This window comes from Myotis brandtii, unplaced genomic scaffold (assembly GCF_000412655.1).
Source record: "Myotis brandtii unplaced genomic scaffold, ASM41265v1 scaffold123, whole genome shotgun sequence".
Taxonomy (NCBI): domain Eukaryota; kingdom Metazoa; phylum Chordata; class Mammalia; order Chiroptera; family Vespertilionidae; genus Myotis; species Myotis brandtii.
In genome coordinates this window covers 9,226,116-9,239,023 of record NW_005354291.1, presented here as the reverse complement: position 1 = coordinate 9,239,023, position 12,908 = coordinate 9,226,116, and the positions used below count along the sequence as shown (strand labels likewise).

The 12,908-nt window shown below is 39.4% G+C and overlaps 1 protein-coding gene and 1 long non-coding RNA gene across 20 annotated transcripts in view; both read left to right on the top strand.

Moving 5' to 3' along the window:
- Window positions 1–8,414, top strand: part of EPB41L2 (erythrocyte membrane protein band 4.1-like 2) — a 146,818-nt gene extending 138,404 nt beyond the window's left edge. For all 19 annotated transcript variants that reach the window (XM_014533804.1, XM_014533803.1, XM_014533805.1 and 16 more), the window contains one exon: window positions 7,178–8,414. The gene's annotated coding sequence lies outside the window, so the exon portion shown is untranslated. The remainder of the gene's footprint in view (window positions 1–7,177) is intronic.
- A 1,234-nt stretch (window positions 8,415–9,648) lies between these two features.
- Window positions 9,649–12,466, top strand: LOC106724857. Its single transcript, XR_001360692.1, has 2 exons — window positions 9,649–11,483; window positions 11,976–12,466. It is a non-coding gene; the product is annotated as an uncharacterized LOC106724857 (long non-coding RNA).
- The last annotated feature ends 442 nt before the right edge of the window (window positions 12,467–12,908 follow it).

The following is a 12,908-nucleotide window of genomic DNA, read 5'->3' as shown; positions in this document are numbered from 1 at the left end:
AGGAGGTTATAGTTTTTAAAAAGGAAAAGGCAGTTGAAAGTGTAAGTGATCCATAATTTCTTTGCTCCTAGAGAGAGCTAATTCCTTTTCACAGTGCGTATGTGTGAACACATACACTCACACACGCACTCACACCTCAATTTATGTAGGCTGGGACTGTCAACTCTATATTTATCTTGCTTTCCCCCACCCCCCACTTAACAGTACATTGTAGATAAATTTCCTTGTCATTACCTCATCCTTTTTCAACAGCTGTTGAATGGATGCTTGATGGTTTACTTAACCTTTACTAATGGTTATTTAGTTTATTCCTCAGTTTTCACAATTATAGATACACCTACAAATATCATACTTGTGTTTACATTTTTGTACATTAAATTCATTGTTTCTCCAGGGCAAGTATTTTCTAAAATTAGAGTAGGTGTGTCACCGAGGGTTTTTGACATATTGATAAATGTTTCCCTTAAAGGTTCTACAGCTAGACTCCCACTAGCAGTTTATGAGTGTCCCTGTTCCCCATGCTCTTGTCAGCACTCAAGATTATACAGTTTAAAAAAATCTGCCAATCTGGTGAGGAAAGAGTATTTCCCTCTTCTTTTTAAATTGTGGGGAAAGAGCATTTTTAATTGGGTTTTTTTTTATTGCTAGTGAGGTTGAAATACACAGACACATACACACCCACATTGCATCTCTCTGAATTTCCAGTTTGTGTCCTTTGTCTGTTTTCCTATTCAGATGTTTATTATCTTTTCTCTCTTATAAATTTGTTAAGGTTATTAATCCCATACAAACGCTGCATGTTTCCCCCACTTTTTCATTAGTATTTAGGGTTAATAAAACAAGGGGGAGAAGGGCAAGACAAAATCTACAAAGGGAATGCATGCAGGCCATATCTGGAATTTTCTTTTTTGGACAAAGCAGTATTTTTTAGAGTTTGAATTAATTATTAATGCTTAAGTCATTTAGAAACGTTGGAAGCTCTAACATTGTGCCTGCTTTCTCTCACGGCTCCTGTGGCTAGTAGGGGCTGCCACCCTTAGACAGGGAGGAGCACTCCAAGTCGCCAGCATCTTTTATGTTGAGGTCGTTGGTACCTGGTCTCCCTACTAGTCTGTTACCCACCTGGCCTCTGAGGTGGGTAGAGGTAGTGGTTATAAAGAATATATAATTTAATATATAATCTTCTCACCGCGCCCTCTTTTATGAGGAAACAGAATCCTAGAGATTAAAGTCATTTGCCATAGGTAATTACACTCAAGAGTCATGAAATATCATCCATGCGTGGAGCTAAATATAACTTCATTAGTCTCAAGAACTTCTCTGATGTTCAACATCCCAGGTACTATTTTTTGAACATGTAAATTTGTGTGAGGCAATAGGAGGGAATTTTGCTATGGCAACTAATAAGTTTGTGTGTATATGTATGTGTGTGTGTTTTTAAGATGCTCCAGTCCTCGTGAGGATTACATTCCAAGGACATGTTAGCCCCATGTTTATTTAACTCATGCATCAAAATAGTTCAGCTAGCATTAGAGCCAGTGGGAATCTAGACCTGTTCTGTTCAGTGTGGTAGCCAGTACTACTGGGCTGTTGGGCATTTGAAATGTGCCTGTTCTAAGTGGAGATGTGCTTCCAATATAAAATAACATACTGGATTTTGAAGATGTAAGAAAAAAAGGTAAACTAATAAGTCAGAGAATTGAGGATAAAGATGAATTCTTTTGATTCTGACTAACCTTTCTATAAAGAAAATATTAAATGAAAACTTAGCAAGTTCTGTTCATAAATGCTTCAAAGATGGTTTTCTGAAAGATAAGGGTTTTGTTAGTATTTACAAGTACACTTTTTATTTGATGCTACAGAGAAATGCCTTCTATCTCTACTTATCTTATGAACATAGGATTTGCAAAGGCTTAGCTGGAGTAAAGCATATGGAACAGAACCTTAACTGTAGTGCATTTGTTATGTAAAAGGAGCTTGAAGATTTTGTAAAATGCTTTCATGGCAAGTTCCCAGTAGATTTGAATGTGGCAGAATGAACCAGAAGACCTTACGTTAGCTTTCCGGCCAGATAATAACTACTCTTAGAAATCTCTGTAAAAGCTTCAGACGTTTGGGAAAACCAGTATTTCTGAAGAAGTAAGAGTCCTCCTGGGGTTTCACAGAGACAGTTATTCAGAAAAATGAACCCAGAATTTTCCACTTAAATCGGCAGATGAAAGTAATGGTGAAGACAGGCAGTAGTGCTTTCTTCCCAGAGACATAGTGCAGTTCTGTTTTTTCCTCCCCAAGCCTCTGTTCTCTGCTCACCTTGAAGATTAGTCCCTATTGCTGTAGCTCATAGATTCATTAGTATATATTGTGGACATACATGTTCAAGGGACTATTACAGTTAGTATAAAAAAATCAAAAGTATAGGAATGTGTATATAAATGGCATATAGGGTAAAAAATTCATAGTTTTCGAGAGAAACCTGAATGAAGAGCTATGCAGGTTGACAGAAGGGGCTGTTTGGGTTTGCAGATCAGAAGATCTCCCTGCCACAGTGTCAGGAAAGCTCCCTGTGCAGGGCGCTGGAGAGGGTTTGAACATATGGGGAGAGAGGAAAGAACCTGTAAAAAACATTGGGATGGATATCAGGAAGAGCACAAATTCATAGTTTTCGAGAGAAACCTGAATGAAGAGCTATGCAGGTTGACAGAAGGGGCTGTTTGGGTTTGCAGATCAGAAGATCTCCCTGCCACAGTGGCAGGAAAGCTCCCTGTGCAGGGCGCTGGAGAGGGTTTGAACATATGGGGAGAGAGGAAAGAACCTGTAAAAAACATTGGGATGGATATCAGGAAGAGCAATTCCTGCACCGTAGCTTTGTGTGGAGTTCCCAGCAGACCTAGAAAGATTTGTCAAAAGCAAATTGCAGAGGGTCTTCCATTCCGTGTTAGAACCTTAGTTTAGACTTCGCTCTGCAGCGCATCTGCACTGGGGATTTGAGTTTGGGAGGAGCACTGTCCTTCGGTAAGTTTTATTCGTCAGGAGTAGGTAAGATCGATGAAAGGGTGCTAGATCAGATGAAGTACCCTGTGGGGAACTATTACACTGCTCCAGGCAATTCTTAATGGAGAAACTGAACTGCACATCTCTAGCTTTCAGAGCAGAATTGTATTTTATTTGAAAGCATAACTAGGAGTGAAATACAATGTATGAAAATCTATAAAAAGAATATTAGCTAACATTGATTGAATGAGTGTCTACTCTGTGCCCAGCTTTATTTGAGAACTTTGCCATTTATTACCTGAATTAGTTCTTACTATGATGTAGATGAGGACATTGAGACCTAGAGAGCTGGAGTCTCTCACCCAAATCATGCATTCAGTGACTGGCCAGAACCGACTCTCTGTCAGTGTGAATTCACATCGCATTGCTTTCACAAGAATTCATGATTAGAAACTTTCAAATAATAACTCCCACCAATGTTCTTGACACAGGACTCATTTTAGAAACATTTATTTTTGTACAAAATGTTTCTGAGGTTGCAGCTATGATATAAAGCTAAGTGAACAACAAGTCAAACCAAATTGTATAAAACAATCATGTTTCAAAATGAGGTGAAATTGACAGGGTTTTCTAAAGTTGCTGGGCGGTAGTAATTCCTTAGGTAGAGTCACATCAATGTGTCAGGCATAAAGATTCTAATAGAAAAACAACTGTCAGCTTTAAAGAAAACCCATTGAAATTTGGCCTGAAGAAATCAATGAGTCTTTACTATTAAAAGCCAGTGTTTCCAGTGGTTTGGATCAAATGCTTTTTTAAAAGGGCACATTTGCAACTCACTGAATCAATTTCTGGAGTAGAGTGTGCTCAAGATTGAGATGCACGATGTGAACCCCTTGTGTCTGGAAATGGAGATTGTGCTTTTCAGATGAGGTTAGAACTTCTGTGCTTACTTGACTGATTTCCCACTGCTCATCACGGCACACTGCGGAAGGTAAAAACACTCTGCACCCTCTATGAGGACTTAATGCAAAGTAGGTAACAGGCATGTCTCCATGAAGAGTTTGGACATAGAATTAGACCTGTGATTAGTTGAAAGAAATAGCTACCTAATTACAAATTTGTGAAACCAATTCTCACATTGGCCAACAGAGGGAGACACAGGCTATGGAATGTGAGTATAGTAGTTAGAAATGTTCACTGACATTGTATAGTCTAAGGATGGGAAACTGAAGCATGAAAACAGTGGTTTGAGGGTTTTTTTTGTTTGTTTGTTTGTTTGTTTTTTTGCTTGACCAAAATTCTGATACATAAAGTATAACCCATATACTTAACAGCTATGGTCTTATCCAAACCCCAGGTATGAATGTTATGATGTTGTCAAAAGTGAAAGCAGGTTGAATTAATGCCAGTAATTAATTCCTGTCAATTTGTATAATGATATCAAGAATTCTATGAATATGAGTAGAATTTAAGCTTTAAAAAAAGAAAAGAATCCTTAAAACTTTACAGCTTGCACATGAAGAACCAGTTGCTAGTTTTCACTTTTATTGGGCTATGTGATAAATCATTTAGACCCAAATGTAGTCTTAAGAATGGCCAAACATTAAGTTTTTATTTCTCACAGCTACATGCAAAAAAAAAACCACGGAAATTAAAATGGCTAATGCTATTTCATCCTTATCTTTGCTTCTTCCCAGCTCAAATGTTAGATGTTTACTTGGAAATACATTTCTATATGTGTTCAAGTGCAAAAAGCAGTCAGAAAGATGAGTGGACATGTAAATTAAAAAAATTCATTTAAGTTATTCCTTATGCATCTAGGACAATAGGAACTGGGGATTCTGAAACATTAAATATCTAATTAACTCAGAGTTATACTCAATATACTGCTTTTTAAAAGAACAAGAAAAATGTGTTTAGCAGTAAGTTATAATAACTATAATTTTTTGATTCTGAAAGCTATTTGGATGATCATTTATATTATTTCTCAGAAAAATTGATTTATTTTACTTTCTAGTGGTTTGATTATGAATAAATGAAAGTAAATGATACTTGACTTTACATGGGTGACTATGTCTTTTTCTCTACATATATTTCAATAAATGTTGAAGCTCTTTGAAATCAAGATCTCTTTCATTCAATTCCTACATACTCCTTGATTCCTGTTCATTTAATGACTTTTAAACAAGTTTAATTTTCACTTCATTTTAAAAATTCAAATTTTAATTTTTGGTGAAAACATATTCAGTGAAATAAAGTGACATGGAGCCTAAAGGAAATGGAGAACAGAATCCTCAACCTCTTTCTCTCTGTAGGTTTCCAGGCACTGTAACCTCAGGGGTTCATTTTCCATATCAGAAGCTAGGCACAGTGGCAGCTGAGTTCAACAACGATGCATGTTTACTAAGCAAAGAAAACAGAGATAGCTAACAGCCCATAAAGAAAAAGGATAGCTAGATAGTGTGACTGAAGGTCACAAATAACTTCCAAATCCAATGGGTAGTTTTATCCATTCCCTCTCACCACCCCCCACATTTCTTTTCATAATTACTAATCTAAAAAAGACAACTTTGTGTTTTCTCCATTGATTTTTCACTGCCTAGAATCAAGCACAAGTACTAATGAGTAATGAAATAGCCCAAAGCAGACAACGGGGTGGAATAAAATGAATTTGATTAATCAATCTGTCCTGAATAATCAGAGGCTATAATACCTGTGGTACATCTAAACAGTGGGGAGATTTTTCATTAAAACAGGACTTAATTTGGGACCAGTGTGTCTTGGAAAGGTCCTTAATTATCTCTCGACCATCCTCTGTAATTACCTATGTTTTACCAAAACTTACAATCAAGCTGAAATACAAAATAAAAAGTTGTCTTCTTAAAACTTTCTCTTTAAGGGACAATGCACCATCCTTATTTTTTGTCTGCCTCCCTGTCCATTCCTATTTTAGTCCTCTCTTCGACCTACTTACCTTTCATTGTGGGCTCCCAAGACTTCTTTCTCTCATTTTTCTGTTATACTTACATGAGACTAATTCTATCTGTTGGTTTCACTTGTTCCTTTGTGCTGACAAATCTGTATCTCTAGCTCTAAGACCTCACCCAGGCTGTAAGCCTCTTATTCTACCTCTGTTTTTGAGGTTCAGGACTCCAAACCTGAAAGTACTCTCTGGTACTGCCTTCCTAGTGTCTTCCACCTGATTTCTGTTGTCTGGGTCCTTGGTTCCAGCAGCCATCCCTGACCTGTGCCAGCTTCCTCGTGCAGCCTGGGCTGCTGAGTGGCCTCAGACTGGTGTTCCCGTCTTCACTCCCCTCCACCTCTAGTCTGTTCATCATACTGAAGCCACAGTGATGTTGTCAAAATGTAAATCTCAGGCTATGTCGGACCTTCCTCAGAACCAGAGGAGAGTCACACCCAGCCTCCTCTCATGCCCCCTTTGAGCTGGCCAGCCCCGGCTCTGCTCTGTCGTCCCTCCTCTCACACTCCAGTCCGCATCATTGCAGTAGATTGGCAGTTGATCTTTTTATTGAATGCTCTTTCTGAACTTATTCTTTGTCTGTTAGTTCAAGTTCATATTTCTCAGTCTGGTATTAAAACATGTACTTAATGTTTTTTACCTTACCTTCAGTTACTCACCATGCCGTTACTTAGCTTCAGTAACGTCCATTTCTTCACTGTCCTGTTCCTCACGTTCATTCCTGCCCACCCTCCCGTACATCTGTACACCCATCGTAATACTCGGCACTTTCTCACTTCCGGGCCTCTTTCCTCCATTCCATTCTCCACACCTGAAGTAAAGTACCCTTTCTGTTCATTTCAGTGAATTCAAAATTGACTTTTGTTTTTCTTCTGTACTTGGATCTACTTTTAAAACCTATATTGGTTTCTTTTTTATATTTTTACTGTATGAATTACCTGTGTTTTATAATTTACTTGCTTTTGGTTTATTCTTACTAGCCAGTTGTTTCTAATATGCTTGTCAGTTCTCAAGATACTTTAATTTAAGGCCCTCAAGGGTGGAATAGGGTCTCATGTATGGCTCCTGGCAAACATTATTTACTGTAGAACCAATCAGATAGTCACTGTGGTTTCCTTGATTTGGAATTTTATGAATGTTACCTACAATTTTTTTCCTGAAAGCCTCTGTCTTTGAATATTTAAGCCTTGTCTCTTTTCCTCCTAGAAATCCATTTATTAAACAACATTCAACTTTGTGAACCTGAAGAATTTTGACTGTTTCAAGTCTTAATGCCACACCACTACTCCTGCGAATTTACGACTGGTAACAATGACCAGAAGCCTGAAGTGTTAAAATGCCAACAACAAACCCTACCTTAACAGCTCTGGTCTACTCTGTTCCCTCGCATTTTAATATATTGTTTTGTTTTATAACCACTCCTAAGTAATCTTGGTTCTTTCTTCCTTTTTTATTTTAATTAGGGAGTTTTGTTTCCTGTTTACTTTGTGTACAACTACCTGCTTTTTATGACTCAAATGATCCAATGATAGTGAACAAAGCCAGCCCGGCTGGTGAGGTGCTGTTCACTGGAACAGGTGCTGTTGTGCGGAAAGAAAACGCTGTGACTGACTTAGGTAGCGTCTTCTCTCCTTCCCATTCCCACTGAACTCCCACCAATTACAGCAAATATTTACAGTTTTCGAATTGCAGTGAATACACTGTATGAGAAAATATTAGTACGGATTAAAAGCATTTCTTACATCTCAAAAACTTTCTAATGTTTTAGAAATTCATTGGGAATATCTTTTATGGGATCCCTTTTGACTTTCCAGTCCTGTGACTTTTTACTGTTAGTAGAAAGTCAGAGACTCCAGACTGGAGAATTATGCAGAAGCTCACTGACCACGTGCTGTGTTCGGAGACCCCGCCGCACCGCAGTGCCAACGCCTCTCAGACACGCGCTTCGGCAGCATTCCAGAAACAGGAGGGAGGAGCAAGAAGCAACGGTGTCTTCCCCCCTACTGAAGTATTCAGGCAGCTTAAAACCTTATTAGTGCTTTCTTTCTTAACATGTCCAAATTTCAGTACTTTCCATTATTTGGACATTTGTGTAGAACACTTGCTTTGTATTAAACCTCCTTGTGTACATGTGAAACTGACCTTTTGTTATTGAGCAGGTCTGTCTCTCTCAGATAGTGGGATTCACACAGGTTTGAGGGCACAGGGGAGAGGAGTGGGCAGGGCTGTGGTGGTGTTTGGATGGGCATCAGAAAACTAGACTGTTTGAAGCTGACACCAGAGATCTGATAGGGACTTATTAACTGTATGGAACATTTTCCCTTTGCTTTTGACCTGATGTATAGTTATGATGCCAGATTAGATTTATAGCAGCTGCAAGTTGTATTAAATGATATTTTGCTTTCTGTAATACTGTTATAAAATAAAGTTGGTTTATTCTCTAGCCTTGTCATTTCTTTTTTTATAAAGGTTTAAAAAAATAAAATCAAGGGATATCTTCAGTCAGAAGTCCTGTTATTTTGTGGGATGTAGCATTTTTAGAGTCTGTTATTCAGATCTTTGATAATTTGATGCTGCCATCATCACTGATTTCAAGTGGCCAAGGCAGTGTTAAAAGTTTGTGTACCTAATGTTTACAATGCCAGACTCCTCCTGCCTGGTTACATAATCCACCCCAGCTTTGACTAAATCGAGCCGAGCCTTAGAAATATTCTGGAATCAAAGGTGGTTCTGTAAATATTTTCCATCGGAAAGCTTATATATATAACATTCGTATTTAAAGCAGAGGGTGATCTTGCCAGGGATTTTGAACAGTGTCTTTCCATGCTGTTGAAGACAGGTGCAGCGACAGGAGGCGTGTCTGCGGCAGCTCCAGTGGGACAGGAGATGCCGAGGTCAGTCAGGGCTCAGGCTGGCTCAGCTCAGCATGGGCAGGGCGTGGGGCCCCAGAGAGGTCGCAACACCTGTGGGGGAACAATGCTGGTAACGTCACCTGTGACTACAGCAGCAAGGCTGTTGTTTTTTTAAAATATTTTGTATTTATTACCAACTATTTCTCAGGATGTTATAATCTCTATAACTGAGCTTTCAAAACCCCAAAGGATAGAAGAAGAAAGGAGGTCCGCAAGGTTCACCGAGGGGAGACATCCAGGTACTAATTGTATATCAAGTCAAAAGCAACATAACTTGTGGGTGATAAGCAATAATTCCTTTTAGTTGCACAAGGTTTTGACAAGTATTATTTTACGTAACTCTTCTAGCCATGCTGTGTAGAACATAGGAAACAAAGAAATGCATTTTCCACAGTCACAGCAGGATAAAAAATAAGGTTTTTAAAAAATGTGTAGAGCTGGTAGATTGTTGGTATTTCACTATCTTGAGTAGTTTTTTCTTTATGACATCCTGTAGCATTACTCATGGCATCGACCACAGTCCATGCAATAATTACCACCAAGACTCTGGCAATTGCCCTGACCGGTTTGGCTCAGTGGATAGAGCGTCAGCCTGCGGACTCAAGGGTCCCAGGTTCGATTCCGGTCAAGGGCATGTACCTTGGTTGCGGGCACATCCCCAGTGGGGAGTGTGCAGGAGGCAGCTGATCGATGTTTCTAACTCTCTATCCCTCTTCATTCCTCTCTGTAAAAAATCAATAAAATATATCTTTTAAAAAAAAGACTCTGGCAATGAAACAAGCTAGCCATAACTACTGCCTAGTGTGAACTTCATTAAGTATGTCCTTATTTATGGATAAAATTATATGATGTCAGGCTACTATAGGAATAAGAATAATATGAAGATAGGAAGGAGTGAGTTGTCGTTTAAATGAAACAGCATTGGCCATGAGTTGGTAATTGCTAAAGCTGGGATTCATTGTATTATTTTGTCAAAATATCCCATCATAAAGGCTAAAAATGTCACCAAGCCCCATAATTTTAAACAAGTCCTTTCTCCATGTATTGCAGAGCAAACATTGTTCATCGTATGGTGCTTTGCTCAGTTTCCACGCAGGCTTACCCACTTGCGTTAGCGATTAGGACATGTGAATGTCACCACTGAGGCACTAAGAGTTTTTTCAGAAGTCAACACTGTTCAGGTATTTGCTGGGATTAGACCATGCCGGAGAGTTGGCCCCAGAAGAGAACATGACCAGCTGGCAAATCCTGACCCTTGGCCACAGGGTTAAAAATAGTGACCTATGTATATTTATTATGTCAAATTAGATTCATAGCAGCTTCAAGTTATATAAAACATTTGCTTCAGACACACTGGCCTCGGAATCCTACAGATAGACGTTTGAATCCCCTACTCTGAATAACTGAGCCATGTGACTTTAACGAAGGCACTTAAACATTGATAAGGTGAGGGTAATAATATAACCCAATATGGGGGTATTCTGGTGGTCAGATGAAATAAAAATGTATAAAATGCCTCGCAGAGCTCCTGGCACAGTAATGCCCTCAACAAAATGGTAATTGTCATGAATACTAACAAGACTATGTCCAAGTGAACCCACCACGGGCGAGTTTAAGATCACCACCAGTCTGAGCTGTGTTCTGGGAGGGCTGTCCATCGTAGAACTCTCTCCTGTCACGAGGTGACTTGGGAAGCCTGATGGGAAGGTTTGGCTTTGGAGGTAAGGGACCTGCCTTCGCTGAGCCCCGTGTTGTCAGGAACCCTTTATGCTCCTCTGCTATGGAGGCAGCTGAGCTGGCTGGTGTAAGAGGCACAAATCCTTAAGATTCTGGTTGTAGACTTCCTAACCGCAGATTTCAAGGAGCTAAGCTTTTCCCCAGTATATGCAAAGCAATGGTTATGTGCATTTTTCTTAGAGATAAAAGATGATTCCTGGCTTTTGTCAAATTCTCATAAGTCTTTATTATCTAAATTGAAGGTTAGGAACCTCTGCTCTTAATCTGGGTTCAGAATGTGGATTTGAGAAATTAAATGGAAAGAATATTTTAAAATTCCCAACCTGGAGGTAATTTTTTTTGAACACATGTCTCCATTCTGTCACTCATTTGGCAGAGTGAACGTCATTGTGCAAATTCTGACAAACTCAGAGGCCTCTCCTGGTTACATACTAATTAGTCAGAAAGCAAGAATCTCAAACGCATTTTGCTTTGAAAATGTTAACTTTTTATAAACAAATCAGAAAATAGATTTCTCAAAAGTGTTTAACAGGTATGAATTGTGATTTCTGAGACAGTTTTGCCAAAGTACTCAAAATGTCAAGAAAAAGTGGTTCTTGGTATATGGAAGTGTTTATCTGTTTCTGCTTTTCCAGTTGCTACTAAATGGTATCTAGAAACTACTGGAGGCTGTTACCTTATCGGTTTAATTATAAGTAAGTTTTCATTTTTTTTAAAAAGGGTTGCAAGCAATATTTCAGGGCACATAATGTGTGCCCTTATCTAATGTTCTGTTTTGTCTACATGCACAGTTTCAGGATGTGAAGGACAGGTGTGGGCTTGCAGTATCCCAGGACCACGTTTCCAGCAGGATAGATGGAAAGGTAATATTAGCTGCCTTAGGTTAGCTCTGTGGGGAAATTTTTTTCCTTTGGTAAATTTTCATTGAATAAATGGCAACATAACAAAACTCAGAACATCCATTACAGTGTTTTATTGAAGGTCTCCTGTAGGGGAAACAATTGGGAATTCTTTCAGATATGAGAACATTTGAAGTGAGATTAGGAACTGTTGAGGTGAGAGCATGTATGGCCCCTGCTGAAAGGCTGTGGAGCACAGGAGAGAACAGAATAGGTAGGACAATGTGGGAAGACTGCTGGCCTGGTCTAGGGCAGCCACGATGCAGGGCCAAAGCCATGTGAGCTGGAGTGAGATCACTGCCTGTGAGCATGTGAAGAGCAAAGGCGTCGCCATGCAGCTGGTTGGCTGTGCTCTGTAGAGGTTTTGTCAAATTGAGTAGCAGTGTCTACAAGCAGATTGTAGTGAAACCCTGGACTTGGGAAAACTAACATGTGTCTGTCCCTCTCCACACACAGAAACCTTCGCAGATCTACTCGTGATTTTATTGGAAAGTCCTTCCTCTCGTCTTACTCAACAGCAACAAAAGAAATAGGTCTTGCTTTAAACTACTTGGTTATACTTATCATTGGAAGCATGTATGTTTAGAGCTCATCTGTTACCACCGTGGCTGGCAAGGCGGAGATGCTGGAGTGGCATCCACCAAAGCCAAGAGTCTGGCTTCCAGAGTACTCGCTTCCAGAAGGTGAACAAACGCTGGGGGCCGAACTGCAGATTTGGCTGGCAGCTGGGAATACGGTGCGTCCTTCCACGCCTTCTGTTCCAAAAGCATTTTCATAAGCTGACTTCCACCAGGGGCTAAAAAGAGATCCCCGCAGAACTGAAAGAATATTGTTATTCCTTCCATATGGCACGGATACTGTTATTCTAATATTACCCCAGTCTGAAAGCCCCAGCAGACATTTTCATTGTAATCAGATGCAATAAAACATGGAAATGAGTGTCTTCAGTCAAAGGGTGAATTTCATGTTTTTCAAGAAGTGCAAATGGAGTCCAATAGCTCACCGGATACATATGAAGAACTTGTGAGGGGAGGGGGAAGAAGCAGAAAATACTCAGCATTGGTGGTGGATTCTTGCTTTTTTTCCCTTCGTCATCCATGCAATCTTTTGTGTGATTGTATGTCACTATGGGAAATTGGTGCATTTCTCACAGGTGACCAAGTTCATGTGTTTCATAAAGTTAATCACTCTAATAGCTTGTTAGATTCATATATAAATATTGGAATATAACCAGACTTACACTTAGGACATGTTAAGCATCCTTTGTTAATGTTAACTAGAAAACTGGAAAGCACAATAGTAATCACTATTTTAACCACCACTTTGAATTAACTGTTTAAGTTATCTGTGTTGTCTCTTTGAGTCTCCTCACCCCCACCCATCCCCACC